The sequence below is a fragment of the Hibiscus syriacus genome, unplaced genomic scaffold (assembly GCF_006381635.1).
Source record: "Hibiscus syriacus cultivar Baekdansim isolate YM2019G1 unplaced genomic scaffold, ASM638163v2 tig00111330_pilon, whole genome shotgun sequence".
NCBI lineage: Eukaryota > Viridiplantae > Streptophyta > Magnoliopsida > Malvales > Malvaceae > Hibiscus > Hibiscus syriacus.
Genome location: NW_024063059.1, coordinates 4,743,985 through 4,764,110, shown reverse-complemented (window position 1 = coordinate 4,764,110; position 20,126 = coordinate 4,743,985). Strand labels below are relative to the sequence as shown.

At 32.0% G+C, this 20,126-nt stretch overlaps 2 protein-coding genes across 3 annotated transcripts in view; both read left to right on the top strand.

The window, feature by feature from the left end:
- Positions 1-20,126, top strand: part of LOC120158740 (protein NEGATIVE GRAVITROPIC RESPONSE OF ROOTS-like) — a 31,576-nt gene that overhangs the window by 4,545 nt on the left and 6,905 nt on the right. The gene's annotated exons all lie outside the window — the stretch shown is intronic.
- LOC120158573 (60S ribosomal protein L9-like) overlaps positions 4,541-20,126 on the top strand; it is a 30,459-nt gene continuing 14,873 nt past the window's right edge. Inside the window, exons 1-2 of one of the 2 annotated variants that reach the window (XM_039169401.1) lie at positions 4,541-4,552; positions 13,632-13,636. The gene's annotated coding sequence lies outside the window, so the exon portion shown is untranslated. The remainder of the gene's footprint in view (positions 4,553-13,631; positions 13,637-20,126) is intronic. The other variant, XM_039169400.1, reaches the window with a different exon arrangement.

Sequence of the window (20,126 nt, the reverse complement as noted above, 5' to 3'; positions counted from 1 at the left end):
GTTCTAATTATTACTACTAACATTAAAGGAACCTACAGGATCACACTCAATGGTTGAAAAAAAGAGCAACTTATGAATGTGTCACGTATGTACAATTTGATTGCACATGAATAAAATATGTATTTAATATTGAATTTAATTAAAATAATGTAATTATACTCTTAATTAAATTTGAATTTAAAAACCCTAATAGTTAGGGCAACACATATATAAGGGATATGTTGGTCTAGCAGTCGTTAATCCCTTTTGAAAATTTTGAAACTCCTAGTACAGTTTTAGAGAAAGGTTTCGCTCTCAATTTTTCAGCTGGGTGAACAGAGTAAAGGCCAAGACAATTTTTCATGGAGGCTAGGATTCAAACCGTTCGTGATCATCATTAGTTGTTGCTGTCTTTTTTTTTCAAGGAAACCAATGTAAGTAATCGTATGCCTTCCTACCAATTTTGGATTTAACGTACTTGGATCGTTGGTGAAACCATCACGTTTTGTTTCTGTTGTACCATGGGGTGCGCCGACGGTCCCAACAACATCCTTCCTTTATGTGATTAGAGCATCCAAAATCTTTACTTTTATCACAAATTCTCCAACATGCCTACAAGAGTCATTTACTTTGTTTATGGTACCTAAATTACATTGGGTCCAATGTTAGTTTCAATACCTTTAGTTCTCTTAGGAACTTATACTTGTCAAATTTTGAAATGTTTTATTTTTAATTGGACAAGTATGTACACCATGACCATGATAATGGAAATGTCAGTGTTTTGTTGTGATTAAACTAGATGAATTATTTAAAATAATTTATTTCTCTTTTGTTAAGTACTAAAGCTTAATTTTTAAATCAAAATTTTCTTTTTCAAACTTTTCAATTTCATTTTTGAAATCTCTAAATTCTTTTTAAAAATTTCATTTTAATTTTCAAAATCCATTTTAGTTTTCAAAAGAAAATCATTTTCAATTTTAAATTTATAAATTATCTTATTGTATTTGGAATTAATTGTCTTAAATTTCAAAATTAATTCATCATATACATCTTGTAACTCATCAAAAAAATAGAAATTTAATTCACTTGAGTTAGAAGATCCCTCTTACTCATCAAGAGCCATTAAGCATATCATTTTTTAACTAGATATGAGGTTTGAATTTGATGGTTCATCATTGATATCCTTGCCACTAATTTAGTATTGTTGGATATCTTTCTCTTTTTTCTTGCCACCATGAAGTTCTTCAAGTTTATCTCATAACTCCTTGGAATTTGAACATGAATAAACCCTTTCATACTCTTCAGAACCAAATGCACAAAATAATATGTGAATGACCATAGTATTTTATTGAAATTTCTTTCATTTTTTATTACTCTATTCTTTCATCTTCTTTGTTGGAGAAGAATAATCATTCATGATCATCTCCCATTCTCCAAGATCAATGGATTGGACGAATAGATTCATTGAGTTCTCCAATGACCATAGTTAGCTCTATTGGAGTATGGAGGTTTGTCGATTGGTTGGGAGTCCTCCATGTAGAATGAGAAAGAAGTGGAAGCTATTTTCTCGGTTGAATAGGAAATTTATAGAGCATTTCTAGGATCTTCACAAGGATGTTAAATCATCGACTATGACCCACTCTGATACCAATTGTTAGGCTTCATCAATCAACCAAAAATCACCAAGAGGGGTGAATTGGCCTTTAAAAATATTTGGTGTGGAAGCGATAAAAAATAAGAATTAGATACAAGATTTATAGTGGTTCGACTTTCTCAGTCAAAGTCTACATCCACTACCTTAGCTCTACAGTAAGGATTTCAAAAGAAAATCACTAATTTTCTGACTGCCGGAGGTCTTCCACGGAAGTTACTCTCAACCTGGCGTTGGGGGTAGCCTACTACCCTACCTCCCCCTTACCCCATACATATGGGAATTGGGTTTTGTTGTTGTTGTTGTTGTTGTTTTTCTATGACAAAGAGTAACCTTTACAAGTTTTTTCTTAGGCTCAACGAAAACTTCTCCCCTTTTACAAAGGATGTTTGCTAAAAAAGAATACCTCACAAGGTAGGTGTTTGTAAAAATTTAAGCTCGTAAGAATAAAAACAATAGATATGCAATTAAGCTCTATACACTTATGTAGAAGATAAAAATGAAAGAAATAAGAATGAAAACTCTTTCTCTTGAACTCTAACCTTGGATAGGTGTAGTAACCTTCTTCAAGTGTCCATTTGTTGTTTTTATCGATTGGAATGTGTTTATAACCATTTATGGCCGTTGAGGATGAGTTATAGTCATTTAAAGCTTTAAAATCATGCAATTAAGGCCACCTCCACATGAAGTTTTGCAACTTTTGGAAAGTTTTGAAACTCTTAAACTCACGATAATTGGAAGTTTTTAAAATTTGATGAAAGTTTCAAAAATCTCGCTTAAAATTATATTCATTGAAGAAAATCGAGTCATTAAAAATGTTTCAGATGGTAAAGATGAAAACTTTTATCAAAAGTTATAAGTGTGTTTAAACAGTGTCATGAATAGTGTCAAATAGTGATTGAATAGTATTTTTCATATATTAAAAGCTTTGAACACTTTGAACATATTTAATTAACTCAAAAACATTTCATTTATATAAAACAATTAAAAAATATATTTTTCAAGATATTTTGGAATTTGGATTATTTTTGAAATATTTGATTAAGTTCAAAATCAATTTTGCAAATATGTGTTATATCAAAATATAATTTCAACACAATCAACCGCAAAACCTCTCTTGATCGTCGACCATCAATGATATACATCACCTTGTAGAAAAGACGACACACATCCAAGTTTCTCATCATCTGAACAACCTATATACTCTAGGATCCTAATTACACACTTGAGCCAATCCTCAACAACAGTCAGCTCGACCAATGAACACCACTAAACTCCTTGGATCGTAAAGCTTATTGACACTCTCAAGGTAAACCTCCTAACAACGGGCTCAGGTGTAGGAGCAAGAACTGTGTTAGGCACGACTTGATGGAATGCAACAATGATTGTCTCTATCAATAGATCAAAATGAGGGTTGGGGAGTGGAGCTGAGGTCCAATAGCCTCACCTCTAATCTCTATCCCATTTTCTCCGGTAGCTGGATAGTTTGTATCAGAAGGTCCCAAACAAGTACGATGCGACAACATCACCTAAACTGGTAATACACAACAATACAAATCAAAAAAATATGAGTAAGAAGAACGTTGATGATCAAAAAAACTTGCAACAATTTTAAAATTATTAAGGCAAAGTGGTTTCATTTTTACCCAATTAATAAAATCATAATTAAGTCAAAAATATCTTTGATAAAGCCAAATGATTTTAAAGTAAATCAAACAAACAAACCCTAACCATGCGACTAAGAAAAAATGGTTAAGATAAACATTCGGCATGCAACACATCATAACAGAATAACACAAGGTAAGTCTTCCAAAAAAAACATACAATCATGCATTGCAAAGGAAATTTGATTATACAACATAGGGGCAAATCAGTCACTTTGCATTCCATTATCAATTAAATGTTCAAGACATAAATTGTGTTCATCAACAATCATTAATAATACCCAATTAGACACATGCAAATTTTCAGATCAATCAAACAACTATCAATGACCTAATTAAACATTAACTTCTAGGGACCAAAATATAAATAATAAAAAAGTTAAAAACAAAAGAAAATATGTAATTGTCCTATTATCTAAGTTGTAATATTAAAGGGTGACAACAAATTTAATCAAATTTTGATTTAAGACTAAGTAATAATTAACAATTTATTTTTGAGACCATTTTAAACTCACACAAACATCCTAGAGTCAAACTAAGACTTAAAAACAATTAAGACCTTTAATGAATCAAATTTTATCGTTTTTCATCAAGCAAATAACTAAAGGATCTATCTCTTTTCATAGGGGATCAATCATTTGAATCCTAGTATAAAAAGTTAGATCAAGGGATCGATCTTTTAGGGAGATGATAGATAATTTTCCTAAAAGGATCGATCCTTTAAGCCAGGATAGATCATTTTTCTGGAAAATACAAAAAATTCACATGAACATGTAAGAACAAGACATCAAATTATCACACGATCGATCCTAAAGTCTATGAATGTGCTTTAACACACTTGAACCGGTTTAAATATGTCAAATCAAATATGTAGCGTACTTCATACCATAATTTAACATCCAAAATCAATTATTACATATAGAGTCAATTTTCAAGCAAGTCACATAACCATACTGTGGATTTTGGGTCATTTCAATCATCCTATGAACCTAACATACCATGTACACATATTGTCGTAACGTTTTTTCAAAACAAAAATGATTTTTATTTTTAGATGTAAAAATTCATATGTTTGGAAAATCGAAAAAAATTAAATAGGAGACGCCATCGACCTTTGGGTTAGGTAGATCGAGTACCTAAATCATCTTTAAAAATAATTTAAATAAATATAAAATCTTTTTTTAAAACAAATTGATCTACGTTTACCATAAATTCTTTTTTTATGGATCAGAAATTGGTTACATGTGGGGAAGGGTAAGTACCCCCATAACGACCAAAATTGATACCTAATCACTTATATATCATCATGCTAGTGGAATTAAATAATGCTAAAAATCAAGACTCATCTAAGGATTTATTTTATCGCTTATTAATTAATTCATTTAGAACTTAAAAGAATATTCTCTATTTTGAGAAAAGATCACGAGATTTGCACGTCCTCCATTGGGAAGGTTATCCCATCGATCTCTACCCTATACGAGAATATTTCTTCATTATTTATTTAGGATCATATTAAGCATGAATAAAATAAAAATTAAAGAAACATGTCAAAAATAAATCAATACATGGTTATTATTAATATAATTGTTATTTATTTTTTATTAAGACATACTCGATTATTTTTTAGTTCATTATTCCTCGAACGTCTTATTAATCATACTACCTTGATAGGTGGCACTTTTCATGCCTATTCTACGAAATTCATTCTCGAAAATTGATACATGCAAATTAATGGTCTTTATTAATTAATCTAAGGATATTTCACCATTTTAATGAATATCTAGTATATATGTCATATTAATGTTAAAACAAGCACGACAAATAGGACTAAAGAACTAAATCATAACTAAGATAGAATTATAGGGACGTATTAGCAAATAATTCAATTATTATTTCATGGTAATCAAGCTAATCAACGATCAAAATACGTACTTGACAAAACTAGGAGAACCTAAGCCATAAATAAATAATATGTTAAGGACTAAAACAAATTAAACCTAAAATGTAAGGGATCAAATCGGGTATTCAAACAAAATTTAAGGGTTAAATCATTCATTTACCCCAAAAACATATAAACATGTATAGTGACTAAAATAGAAACAAAATGAAACTCGAAAATTCCAATTAAAATAAGTACAAATTCATTTCAGTGACCAAAATAAACTATTAAAACTATGAGTGACTGCGAAATGAACTATACCAAGTGCTAAAATACACTTTCTTTCTTTCTTTTCCCAATCCTCTAATTTTCTAATTTTCCCAAATATGAAAAGGGTTTTTTCTCTCAACCCTTTCTTTCTTTTCTGTCGAGGAAGGCCAAACTCCCTCCCTGACCACCACACATCGACGTGTTCCTCCACTATGCACGGTAGCCAAAACCCAATCCATTTAACCTAAAACAAACCAATTTTTCATCTAAACCCAAAAAACTATGTCATACTAACCTAAAATGAACCTTATTCCTCTATAACTCAAAAAATAAGCCCTAAAAGTTCCACCTTTTTTCACATCTACGAACATGCAAGCCCTTACCTTTGAAAACTATGGCTTCCCTGATCCAGTGAGATGAGTTCTAAGGTAAAGTTCTCTCTTTTTCCTTTTCTCATTTTTTTATTTTTTTCGAAAGCCTTCCCTATTTTATTTTGTTCGAAGTCTTCTTATACTGAAAAAGGTTTTCCCATTTTGGTTACATGTTGAAATTTGCCTTCTGTTTTTTTTTTTTTGTGCTTTTTCTATCTTTGGTGCTCTGACCGAGGAGCATGAATCGACGGGGAAAAACTTCTAGGGAAGACGGTCGTGATTTCATCAAAGGATGGCGTAATTATTTTTCACCCAATGCCTTTTGTTGATTTCTATGATGATCGACGGATTTCTTAGTGGTGGCGACATCACCAGATGTGGTTGTAGAATCAATGAGGCAGGCGGGTGCATCTCAAACAAGAAAAGAGAGGGCACGTGTAATACCCTAAATTGTGGCTAGTAACCAAAATGTAAGTTTTGAAAGTGTGGTGGCTAAAGTATAAATTTGGAAACGTTTAAGGAAAAATGTAATTTTTAAAAGAAATATATTTTTGGCCCGTAAATGAAAAGTTTACTCTAAAATTAATGTTTTTGTGGGAATTAGAATTTTGATTCGGGATTTGTATTAAAAGCTATAAAGTAGTAAAGTTCGATAAAAATTCAGATAAGTATATTGAACCAAAATTTTGACAAATTCTGAAGGATGACAAATAAAGGTAATTTTCCCAATAAATCACCGGTGATCGGTATGTTTACCGATCTAACACCGGTCAGATTATATTTCCCGATCTAACACCCGTAGCAGTAAAGCGCGCGCCCTCCCCGCGATATACAGTGATCTGGCACCACGTGGGTATAGCGCCCCCCTAATCCACGCTATACCTGGGTATCTGACACGTGGGGTATAGCGAGGTGCAGTGGGCGCGCTATACCCCTAAATACCCAACCCTACACGTCCCCATCCTCCCTATAAATACCCCAATCCTCAATCACTTTTATCACACCAAATTCTCTCAAATTCTCTAAATTTCTCTCAAATACTCTATCTTTTTAAGGTATATTTTATAATATTTTTACTATTATGTATTTACTTTATTTAATATTTTACTAATATAATTCTTTTGCAGATATATAATGGAAGAAAGTCTACTTTGCTCGGATGGAAATCATATATCTCTATACTTGGTTTTATGACCCCGCCACCATCACAGATGACCCCTCCTGGAGGCTATTATGGGTCTATGTTTGTAGATCTGACTTGGGGTTCATATGCTGGATATTTGGTGGGTTCAGCCTCATCACCCATGGCTGCAGCACATACACCTCCTGTACAGTTTTCACACTCAGCGATGTCTTGGTTTTCCCAGTTTTCGCAGGCCGGTGGGATAGTCAGTCATACACCTCCAGGGTCCTTATTCTATGGAGGTGCTTCATCGTCATCAGCTCCTCATCAACCTAATGTACCTGCTCAGGATGACGACGACGACGAAGATGATGGTGACGACGATGATGACAGCAAGGAGTCAGAACCAGTGATACGAAGAAATCCTCCTCGAGACTGACAGCCACCGCCCTGCGGAACACATTCGCGACGCAAGCATCGATAGATTTTTTTTATTATATTTGTATTTACTTTATTTTGTTTAATTGTAATCTTTTATTATTTCTCATTTAATACTTACTTTATTTTGTTAAATTTGTTGGACTTTTTTTTAATATATTTCAGTTAATTTTGTTTATTACCATTTAATATCAGTTATTTTAATTTGGTTATCATTTACCATTTAATTCTTATTGTAAGTTTGTTATATTTAAATACCAAATTGTTATTAGTTTGATAAAATTTAATGATTGTGTTCGTTTTTTTAATCTTTATCAGCGATTATCGAATGACATTAACTTGAAGTAAATGCAAATTAAAATACAAGAATTATTATTTGATAAACAAATACATCATTTCCTCATCAATTGTTACTTGATGACAATAGAAGTGGACATGTTTTTCTAGTGTGTCCTGGGTTTCTACAATGGCCACATCTTCTGTCTTGTCTACATCTTTCTCGAATATCCATATCGCAATGAATTCGATTGGATTTTGGACGACCGCGCTCCCTCAATAAACTCGGATTTGGTACAATCGGAAGCCAATCTTGAACCTCATCAGGGTCTTTATCATTACCTATGGGGGGAAACTCAAATTCATATACCTTAAAAACTTCATATAGTAGGTATACGGGATCCACAAAATGGTTATAGTCTTGACTTGTATGCGAGCAAGCTACTATCACATGAGAGCATGGATACTTCAGAGCTTGAAAAAACCCGTAGTCGCAAGTTCTGTCCCTTAGATTTATTCTTAACGACACAGCTTCAATCCCTTTAAGAGGTCGCGGTAACTTTGTGACACGAAACATTTCATGCCTTCTAGAGAAGCTTGTTACAGACATTCCATTTGATGCAGGAATTTTTTCTGTAGATCTGCAACTAATCTAGGGTGATAGACATGACCGCCTTGCATCCAGGTTTGAGCTTATCCCCCGAGCTTCACAAAAAGCGCCCTCAAACGAAAATATGTAGTTTTTACCAAAGCCGCTACAGGTAAGTAACGGGCACCCTTTAAGGTTGAATTAATTGCCTCAGCCAAGTTGGTCGCCATGTGTCCATATCGATATCCACCATCATATGCGTTCGTCCATATTTCTTTATTGATGAGGCTGATGTAATCGTATCCTTCCTCGTACTTTGCCCGTAAATCTTGAAGCATTGATTCAAACGTTCGAGGAAGTAGTTCATAACCTGATCAAAAAATGTATAACTTACTAACTTGCTTTCTTTGCAAAATTAAAATGATCAAAAAATGTATAACTTACTAACTTGCTTTCACTTACCCATGCGCACAATTAATTGACGCTCATCATTCTTCTTGTACCTTCCATGATAGTTCGCAACAATGTGTCGGAGACAATACCTATGTTGGACAAAGGGTGGTTGCCACATTGGACCCAAAGACTCCATTGCTTCTTTGATCCCAGCTCCGCGATCTGAAATGACACAGATTTTTTCCCTCGTGATAACATGTGCACGTAAATTTCGGAGGAAAAAAGCCCAAGAATCTGTATCTTCTCCTTCGACAAGAGCAAAAGCAACTGGAAGAATGTTGTGATTGCCATCTTGGACAACTGCCTATAATAAAACTTACTTGTATTTTCCATACAAGAAAGTCCCGTCGATCTGGACCATAGGCTTGCAGTATTTGGCAGCATTAACACACTGTGGGTAACTCCAAAAAACCCGATAGAATTGGCATCGATAACGAGGAACTCGATCATTATGGTATGTATAGGAGGTTTCAAAGTCCACAATTATCCCAGGATTCAACGCCCGCACCAGCCTAAACCAACCTGGAAGTTCGTTGTAAGATGCATCCCATTCACCATGAAGTTTGACAATGGCATTTTGTTTTGCCAACCAAGCTTTTTTATAGGAGACGGTGTACCCATACTGCGATTGTATAGCTGAAATCAACACTGCAACAGCTATATGAGAGCTTGCTTTTACCATGGGCATGATGGCTTGGCATATCACTTCAGAGTCCAAGTTTGGATGATCTTGGTTGACACCTCCAGCACAACATATGTGAGGAAAGTTGTATATTGTTAGTTCCCATATGTTGTTTTTCCTCTTCATTTTCGATACGTGAACCATCCAATTGCATCCGTTTTCACGTCGGGCACAGTATCATACATATTTTTTGGTCGTCGATCGGTTGACTTTGGACTGAACAGAATTACGGATATTGTAATTTTTTATAGCCATCATCGCTTCTTCTTTGCTTGAAAACTCCATGCCTAAAGATAACTCACCATTATTTATTGATGAGTAATATCCATAGTCACCGAGATGAGGTATATCCACAAATTATGGCCCGTACATTGCACCATAATCATCTTCATACATGTGTGCAGGAGGGTCATTTTGTGCCACATTTCCTGGAACTTCATCAACATCGGAGTTGAATTGCGGTGATTCTGGGTGAATGAATAGTCCAGTCTCAGCACCATCCGCACCAGGCTCACGAAAAGGTTCTTCTGGTGGAGATGATGGTTCCTCCATGCTCTCCACATTTAGGTCGAAGAACCTACTACTTGCATGCCTTCCCCTTGAACTGGAAGGCATATCGACATTGAGATCGAAAAAGCTCGCAGTCGAATGCCTCCCCCTGGAGCTTGAAGCCATCGTTTCAAATGGAAACTGCACAGATGGTTGCGTCGATGGCATCTCCATATAGTCAAATAAATTTGCAGATGAATGCCTTCCCCTTGAACTGGACGTGGTGTTGCCATACGGATTGTTCGTGGACCCATCTCGGTACATATCGTAAGGAGTTGCAGATGAATGTCTCCCCATTATGGCATTAAAATCATTACACATTACTGTAGTCGGGATGTCAACTTGATCAATATGTTCAGCCAGCCCATAGTGTGAGCTTAAAGATTGACCCCAAACAGCACACACTTGAACAAAATATGCATACATCTCAATAGCGGCGTCTGAATAATTACTTTGAGCTTCAACCATCATTTGAACATCATCATTGTTCGAAAGTTCGAACGCTGTATAAGTTAATGGCAACAATGATGTTGGAAATTTGTACTGCAACTACGACATTCTTCTGTTACTTCCAACATGAATCTTCCTCGAAATCTTTGTTATCAGCTCCTCAAGAGCTATGTTTCTCTTGAATGATATTTTAACACGCTCATTTGATACGAAAACAACGCCGGTTTCATCTTCTCGAATTTCACCATCATAATAAACAATAGCTGAAAGGCGCGCCATTCTTTGAGTTTAAAAGTGCGGCAATATTATATCTGCAAAAAAATAACTTAAACAAACCTGATTAAATAAATTATATATAAACGAAAATATAACACAAAAATTTTTTTGCACATCAACGTAAATAATTTAAATAATATAATTTTATATTCTTACATGCACCGCAAAACTATTTCGTCGTATACTCCCGCTTTTCAATTTTACAAACATAAAAATTAATTAAAAATAATTAGTATAATATTTTTTCAAATAATGATAATAAACAATAAGTATAATTAAAAAATTATAACAAAATTACCTTATAACGAAAAATCGCACGAACTTCTAAATCAAATATAAGAAGATTGCCAGAATTATTACTCGTTGACGGAATTGTTGTATTAATTTATAAGAGATGAGAGATGCGAGGAGATGTGAGGAGAGATGCGAGAACCGGAGGTATTTATAAACATATCAGGCGCGGTACCTACACCGCGTTATATGTAATTATTATATAGCGCGGATCAGGGACCGTGTTAAATATAATTTTGGTACGGCATATAGCGCGGCCCCTGATCCGCGCTATACCCCTACGTGGCGTATAACGCGGAGCAGGGGGCGTGCTATACTCCACGTGGCACCAAATCAACATATAGCGCGGTTCAGGGGAGGCGCTTTACTGCTACGGGTGTTAGATTGAGAAATATAATATGACCGGTGTTAGATCGGTATATATACCGATCACCGGTGATTTTTGGGGAAAATCGCCACAGATAAAGGTAGCAAATATTATTCAATAATTTAGAATGATGAAATTTAACATGGATTTACGAAACTAAAGTCGATTTTCCATGTTAAACCGAAATTGTGAAATTTAGTGACTAATTGCAATTTTGGAAAATTTTATGGACCAAAGTGATACTTTTCTCAAAAATAATTTTTATTTCAAAAATAAATAGTTCATCCCTAAGATTGGATTCTCTATGGAATTTAGATTTTGATATGGAATTTGTGTAAGAAATTATTAAGCGATAAAGTTTGGTAAAATATTCGGATAACCGGATCGGCCAAAAGTTTACAAAATTTTTAAAGAAGGTATTTTGAGGTTAGAAATATTATTTTTGATATTTTTAATTTGTGGAATTTGATTTGGATCAGTGGAATTTGATGGAATTTGCATGCTAAAGTGGAATACTAAATTTAACTGACTAAATTGAAATTTTGCAAAAATATAAGGGAAATATGAAAAATCAAGAATATGATATCTTTTATGGATAATATGAACTAAGGGATGATGTCGTGGAGTGGAAAGGTTGTAGTTATCAAGTTTCATTAATGGCAAATGGTAAATTGGATTTAAATGAATTTTAAATTCATTTATAATAGGATAAAGCCATGTGTATCAAGCCATAATTGAAGGGAAAATAAAGAAATTTCAGCTTCTTCTTCCTTGTTTAGTCGTGAAATCCATAGTAGGTAAGGGAAGTCTTTTTTATTTTGATTTTATGGCTTATTCGATTTATTTTTGGGTGAAGCTATTAGATAGAGAATTAATCTACTTCAAATTCTCTATCATTTGGTATAAAAAGTTCATGAAAAGATGCTTGGATGATGAATTTCATAATTTTGTTGGATGAACAAGTTGGATGAACAAGTTGGATTTTGGTGATTTATAGCTTGATTTTCATGTTATTAGTATTGTGGATTAATTTCCAAGCCTATGTGATGAATAAAATTTACTAGAAATGAATATACAAGTTTCGACCATGGTTAGGGTTTATGGAGATTGATTAAATTTGGATTGAACTTGATGTTAGGATGATTAGAATAGCATGAATTTGATCATAGGAAGTTGAATTCATGCTTGAAATTGAATGAAAATCAAGCCCCATTGTACTAACTAGGTTCGACCATATGAAGAAAAATAAGGGGAAAATATTCAAAAAACTTTTATGGTCTATAATTGATATTAGACGAATTATACATGCTTTAGAATTTGATTTGGATTAATTTTGAACATTGTGATAATAAAAAGACCATTTTATAAGTTTTTAGAATTATAGGACATTGATGTGTAAAAGTGCAATTCTGAATGTTCAATGCTGGAAATTAATACTTGGATGATGAATTTTAAGTTTGAATATTGTTTTGGATCAAATTTTGTAAATTTGAATTTTAGGTACTAATTCAAATAAGTTAACAAGTCTGGGGTTTAATTGCAAGTTTGCAAAAGTGGAAGTACTAGATTGAATATGTTATTTCAATGCTAGAAATTTTAGTAATGGATTTGAATTGAACAAAATGGTGAATGACCATTTTGAATTAATTGGAAAAGTTAGGATGAATTCTAAAAGAATTCATAAGTTGTGGTTAAAATGTAAAGTTTGTGAAAGTTAAGTGGATTAGTGATGAAGATGGTAACATAAAGAATTTCATAATTTGTTTTGGAAATGTTGAAGTTGTATTGAATAGTAAAGTGATTTTATATTGAACAAGTATTGAATATAATTTGTGGATTTTAGTATTGGATTTGGATTATGTTAGTACAATACTAACATGTGTTTTAAATAGTGTTCGTTTATGATTTTGGCAGGACTGTGATAAATATTGTGATCAAATCGAGTTGAAAGCAAATGATCAAGTACGAGAGTAAAAGGTTCACTAATGAGGCATTACCAGGTGAGTGCGTTTTATTTATTTAGTTATTCTGATTGAGGAAGACTTGCGATAAGTCAACCTCGTATGACTTATTTTTAAATTATGGTTTAATTCTGATTATGGAATATTTCCATAATGTTTATATAAAAGTTTTATTAATAATTTTAGGACATGAATGGCCCAAAGTATTTGATATGATGTTTGTATTTTAAATTATGGATGATTTCGGGTATGAACTGCCCAGGTTATGAATTTTATATTCATGAGATGAAAATGATTATGATTTAAAATGCTTGATTAATAAGTGGATATAATATTATCTGAAAGCCCATTGTATGTTGCAGGGAGAGTCATAGGTGCACTTGGCATGCCATGAAGTTGAGTAAAGTCTGATTCTAATTCTGATAGAGTACATTCGTGTACATTTTGTATTGCATCATTGGTACAAATGATATGATTGCACTTGTAATGCATATTATGATTCTGATGATAGAACCGTAAAGTGCTCAGTGTGCAATATGTCTGACTCACATACCTTGCATTCTCTTAAAATATATATTGGGCTATGAAGATGAAATGTAAAAGTTCTAAAATGTGATTGAATGGAAAAGAATATGAAATGATTATTGTGACTAATATTGATTACCAAGATTTTTATAAAATCATGGGATAATGATTTTTGGCATGATGTGCCTTTTATGTGATAAAGTGTTTATATATGTGATATGAGTCGAAAGAAAACTATTGTTTACTCAGTATTCGGATTTGGCCCTATATGCTTATACATGTGCCAAAGAATGAATTTTCATCTTCAATTTCACTAAAGGAAAAAGGTTTGAATTATCAGTTTTATATATTTTATACGATGGTAGTAGCACTAAGGTTATTTATGATCTTTTCATAATTTAAAATGTCTTACCTTAGTTTATATACCTCAATAAGAGGAAACTTCATGTGTGATTGTTTGGCGTCATTTTAGAAGACCGTATTATCTCTCTAGTATCAGTATGTTATTTTCTAATGTTTTTACTTTTCTTGTTGGCATGAATATTGTATGAGTATTATGCTGCTCTGATATGATAGTTATAAATTGGACCATAAACTTTCAAATATACAAACTAAAAATGGACACTACTAAGTATAATAAATAGTAGTCTACTAAGTTATGTTTTAAATGTTATCAGTAAGTACACATATTTTAAGAAGTTTTAAACATTATATGAAACAGTATTGAATGGCTACATTATAGCCTTAAATCAAGTTAGAAATGAATGATAAAATATTTATTTTTTATTTTTAATCAATTAATTTTTTTAGTGATTAAAGTAAATTTGATATTTTTGAAAGAAATAAAATTTTATGACTTTTCAAGTATGAAACATTATAAAAGGTTAGTGTGACATCTTTAACTCGTATTTGAGTACGTATATGGGTTAAGGGTGTTACATTTATTGGTGTCAGAGCTACAGGTTTATCCATTTCTTTGCCTAAACCGAATTTATTTTATGTTGTAAAGTGTGTACATGCCACTAGGATGTCAAAATTATTGATCTGGTGTGACCATGTATATGATTTGATTAATACCCTCCTTACTAATGTATTATGAAATGTGTTTATATTACATTTCAGAAATGGAAGAAATCGTCTTAATTGATAGATTAGGGTGTTTCCTGATGAAACTGATAGTAAAAGTACTGAGTTTAATAATAAATTTCCTATTCAACTTGATTATAGTGACGAGTCGAAAGGGCAAAAAGTGTTAGTGTTGGTATTTGTATTGAAAATTGATAAGAAGAAGGTTGATTATGAGTGAAATAAGTGGAAAAGGATATTAACACATCATTCAAGAAAATGGGCTAATGCCATAAGAGATTCTCCTCTATCTTACATAATAAATGTCCTACTTCTTATCGATAAGGAATGTGTTAAAGATACTATTATAGAAAAATATATTCCTATGTCTTAAGACTATGAATAAGATTTCAAGATCCTTATAGATTTTTTTATCTTTTGAAAAAATTGAATTGCTTTGATTGACTTTAATTCTACTCACTCGTGTATAAGTATTAAGTGATAAAAGAAGAGATATTTCTATGGAGCGGACTTCTAGTGATGTGATGTAGTGATGATTAATTCTCTAGACTGAAGTGAGACGATTAATCGAGAATATAGAAATTGCATGTTAAAGATACAAGAAATTGAGTTTTGGTAAACTTAATATAGTTAAAGTAGAAGTATTTCTTTGTATCATATCTATTTTTTTATGTTGTATTAAATATGTCCAACCAAGTTTGAAGAATTAAATATTTTGTTATAAGAATTATAAGATTGTAATTTTCCTAAATCAAGTGTGTCACTCTAGGGTACATAAGCCCTATTTGTGAAAAATAAGTATGGACCTATGTGATTACGCATAGATTATACTCAGCTGACCAAAGTGATGGTGAGAAATAAATGTCTTCTTCCAAATATTGATTACCTCTTTGATTAATTAAAGGATGGATCGATATTTTCTAAGATTGATCTTTGATTTGGTTATAAGTAGTTAATTATTAAAAAAGATTCTAATGACAAGGTAAGATCATAACAAGCGTGTTGTACTTCAGATTCTTTGGTATAAAAGGATATAGGTTAAATGATCAAAGTGTGAATTCTGATTAATTGAAGTTGTTTCTCTTAGTCATGTGATTTTTGTAGAAGAGATAAAAGTTGATCTTGATAAAGTACATGCTATAATGGAGTGGAAAATTTCTAAGAATGTCTCTTAAATTTGAAATTTCTTGAGAATTGTAAGATATTATCAAAAGTTCATGAAAAAATTCTCGATGATTTCCTCCCCTTTGATAAAGTATTAGGAGAAAAGATGTGTCGTACTAAGGATTTATAAGTTCCAAGAAAGTTAAAGAAGCAGAATAGTAAAATCTGCCAAGAATTTTATGATATTGAAGGAATCTTTGGAAAATTGCCAAAAAATTCTATAGAAGGTACTAGAAAGTGATTCATATATCGTTCGAGTTATAAGTCAATCTAGTTTTTTTTTTAAACAGAAGCTGAGTCTGAACTGTATGCTAGAAGATATCAATTTTTAATTGGAGATATGTCAGAAAGAGGGGCAACAAATTCTGTTGAAAATAGATTTTCTAATATGGATTAGAAAATTCTCCATAAATTGTATAAGTTGAAATAGAAATAGTTCCATATATGATTAGATTCGTATTCAAGTCTAGTTTCTGGTGGTATAAACGAATTTTTTTTTTTTTGAGTGTATGGATTAATACTGAATATTACTTCTTTTCGGGTAATGTGGATTGCCCGAGTAATGAAATTGTGATAAATCATACAATCTTATAGCGACACATTTAATGATGGTTTGGGGTGCGTATTAATTCAAGAAGTAGTGGTGACTTATGTTTCGAGGAAGCATACGACTCATAAAGGAAATTATCCAATTTATGAGATGGAGTTAATAGTTGTTGTGCTACTTTAAAGATATAGTGTCTTTATACTAATGATGAGAGATAATACAACTACATTGTTAACAAAGAAATGAAAGTTTGAAGTATTTATCAAACTGACAGAAGTAGAACTTGAAGTAAAGGAGATAGATCAAACTTCTTAACGATTATAAGTTAGTTATCAATTATTATTTGGTAAAGGATAAAGTACAAGCTTACGTGTACGTCAGAAGACTTTTTTTGCATTGAAAATTTTGATAATACTTGATTATCAAAAGAAGAAGATGTTGTATAAGTTAAACAATTAAGGTTAAACCCTACTCTGTTAGATTAAATAAACGATATTCAAAGAAAATATAAGAAATTTTTATTAAGGAATGAACAAGAAGACAAAGGTGAAGCTAAAGACTTTAAAGTTAAGTTGAGGGGATGTTTTTACTATAAAGGTAAAGTATATAAAAAATCACAAGGAATTGAAGAAAGAATTTCTCTATGAGGTGCATTGTAGTCTTTTAATTATGTACCCTAAAGGAACTAAGATGTATATGGATTTAAAGAGTCTGTGTTGGTGGTCAAGCATAATAAGAGTTATAACTCAGTTTGTTTCTAAAGTTCTGATATGACAAGTTAAAGTAATGTATCAGTTGTTCTTAGGATTATGGCAATCGATTTCTATTCCTTAAAGGAAATAAAAGAAAATTGGGATGCGTATTGCTACAAGATTTTCTGAATACCCAACAAGAGAAGTTCATTCTAAGTGATTATGGATAAGTATGATAAATGGTATAAAAATTAAGTTATTCAATCACACGAAGTATTTATCTCAATAATAACTTATAAAGATCCAAAGTTTACTTAGAGAATTTGGAAGTCTTTGTATTAAGTATGGGAATTCAACTGAGTTTCAGTGTTGTTTTCCATACTTAGATAGAAAGTAGTCAGAGTGGACTATTTAGTATTTAGAAGATATGATAAGGGCATGAGTGCGATTGAACTCAAAGGATTATAGAAAATTATTTGTCTTTAGTTGAATTTCCCTATAATAACAATTATCAAGCAAGTGTTAAGATGAGTTGTTACGAAAACTTATAAAGAAGAAAATGTTGAATATCATTGAATTAGTTCAAGCTTAAGGATCAAATCATAGTTGGCCATGATTGATTAAAGAGCTAGAATATAAAGTAAATATTATTTAAGATCATTTTAAGATAGTTATTGATTGACAGATGCCTTATTCAAATGTGAAAAGGAAAAGCAATCAATTACCAAGTTGGTGATAAAAGGTTTCTCAAAGTATTATTTTTGGAAAAGATATTACAAGTTGGTCAAATGGAAACTAAGCTTTAGAATTATTAACTCAAAGAAGATACAAATAGATTTGATAAATGGAGAAAAATAGTAAAGATATTAGCACATAAAGTCAAAAGACAAAGGAACAAGATGAACTCGTTTGTAAAAGTTTTATTTTCCTTAGTAAAGCATAAGATCGAGGAAGTTTGGAAAAGAGAAGAGAATATAAGAATGTAGTTTCCTTATTGTTCTACTCTGATATGTGTTTAAAATTTGAGGATGACATTTCTTTAAGGGGGAAAATTGTAATACCCCAAATTTTAGATAGTGACCAAAATGTATGTTCTAAAAGTATGGTGGCTAAAGTATAAATTTTTGAAAACTTTAGGGACCAAAATTGTAATTTTCAAAAGCTATATATTTTGACCCGTAAATGAATAGTTTACTTCAAAATTAACGGAATCAAAATTGTGATTCGGGATTTGTATTAAAACTTATAAAGCAGTAAACTCTGATAAGAATTCGGATAATTAGATCAAATCAGAATTTTGAGAAATTCTTAAGGATGATAGAGAAAGGTAGAAAATATTATTTCAACAATTTAGAATGATGAAATTTAACTTAGATTTGTGGAACTAAAGTGTATTTTCCATGTTAAATCGAAATTGTGAAATTTGGTTACTAAGCTAAAATTTTGGAAAAGTTTAAGGACCAAAGTGATCATTTTCTCAAAAATAATCTTGATTTCATAAATAAATAGATCATCCTTAAGAATGGATTCTCTATGGAATTTAATTTTTGATCCATAATTTTTGTAAGAAGTTATTAAGCGATAAAGTTTGGTAAAATATTCAGATAACCAGATTGAATCGAAAGTTTACAAAAATTTGAAGAAAGTTAGTTTGAGGTTAGAAATATTATTTTGATATTTTTAATGAGCAATGTAGTGCATTCACCTTACTAAGTGGCATCCAGATCACCAAAGAAGCTAAGTTTAGGGGGAGACACTCGGGGAACCCAGCTATGAGATTGTGCATGAAGATCCAGATATGCACGAAGACTCACCTTCGATGGAAGACAAGGCTGAGGGTTTAACAAGCAAACCCAATAAAGACATGCAAAATATTGCCACAACAAAATATAAACCTCCGCCATCAGGAGTGGATGAGCAAAGGATAAATTTCAATGTCTTCAACACTCTCAAAATTGTTGATGAATCTAGGGAGTGTCAATTGTTTCAAGATGTGGAATCTATGATGGAAGAGGAAGCTGAAAATTTTTTATGCAGAGATATTTTCACAATGATAATTACTTTAAGCTTGATGAAGAATACAATGAGGAGTACAAGGAATATCCACAGGAGATAAATTAGTCTAGCTTACTCATATCTATACCAGGTGCAAAAATCGAACCCTTGGATTTCACTGAATTTACTCCTTTCAAACCCTTAATTGTGCACTCACCCACGTTAGAGTTAAAGCCCTTACCTTCACATGTTTAATATGATTATTTGGGTTTTGATGAGAACTTAGCTTTAAATATTTTTAGTAATCTTAAGTCTGAGCAAGAGAGTATTTTGATTCATATTTTAGCTCAACATATAAAGGTTTTAGGTTGGACCATTACTGATTTGAAAGTCATTGAAAACCAAGTAGCTACCCATATTTCTAGTCTAAAAATTATAAAATAACTAAGGAATGCATTAGAGATTAATGAAGAATTTCATGATGAGAAATTATTATTTGCCACAGCATTTTTGTGGTATGTTAACATTATCAATTTTCTCGATAGTGGTATTTTTCCTCCTGATTTAATTAGCCAAGGAAATAACAAGTTCATGCACAATGTTTGCTATTATCAATGGGATGACCCCTAACTCTTCAAAGAATTTGTTGACCAAATGATTAAAAGATGCTACAAAAAAAAGAGCAAAAAGGGGTCATATTCCACTATCATTCAGCTTCATGTGGAGAACACTTTGGAGGAGCAAGGAATACTAAAAAGGTTCTACAATATGATTTCTATTGGCTAACACTCTTCAAGGATATCCAATTTTTTTATAAAATCTTTTGGTGGATACCAAGGGACGACGAA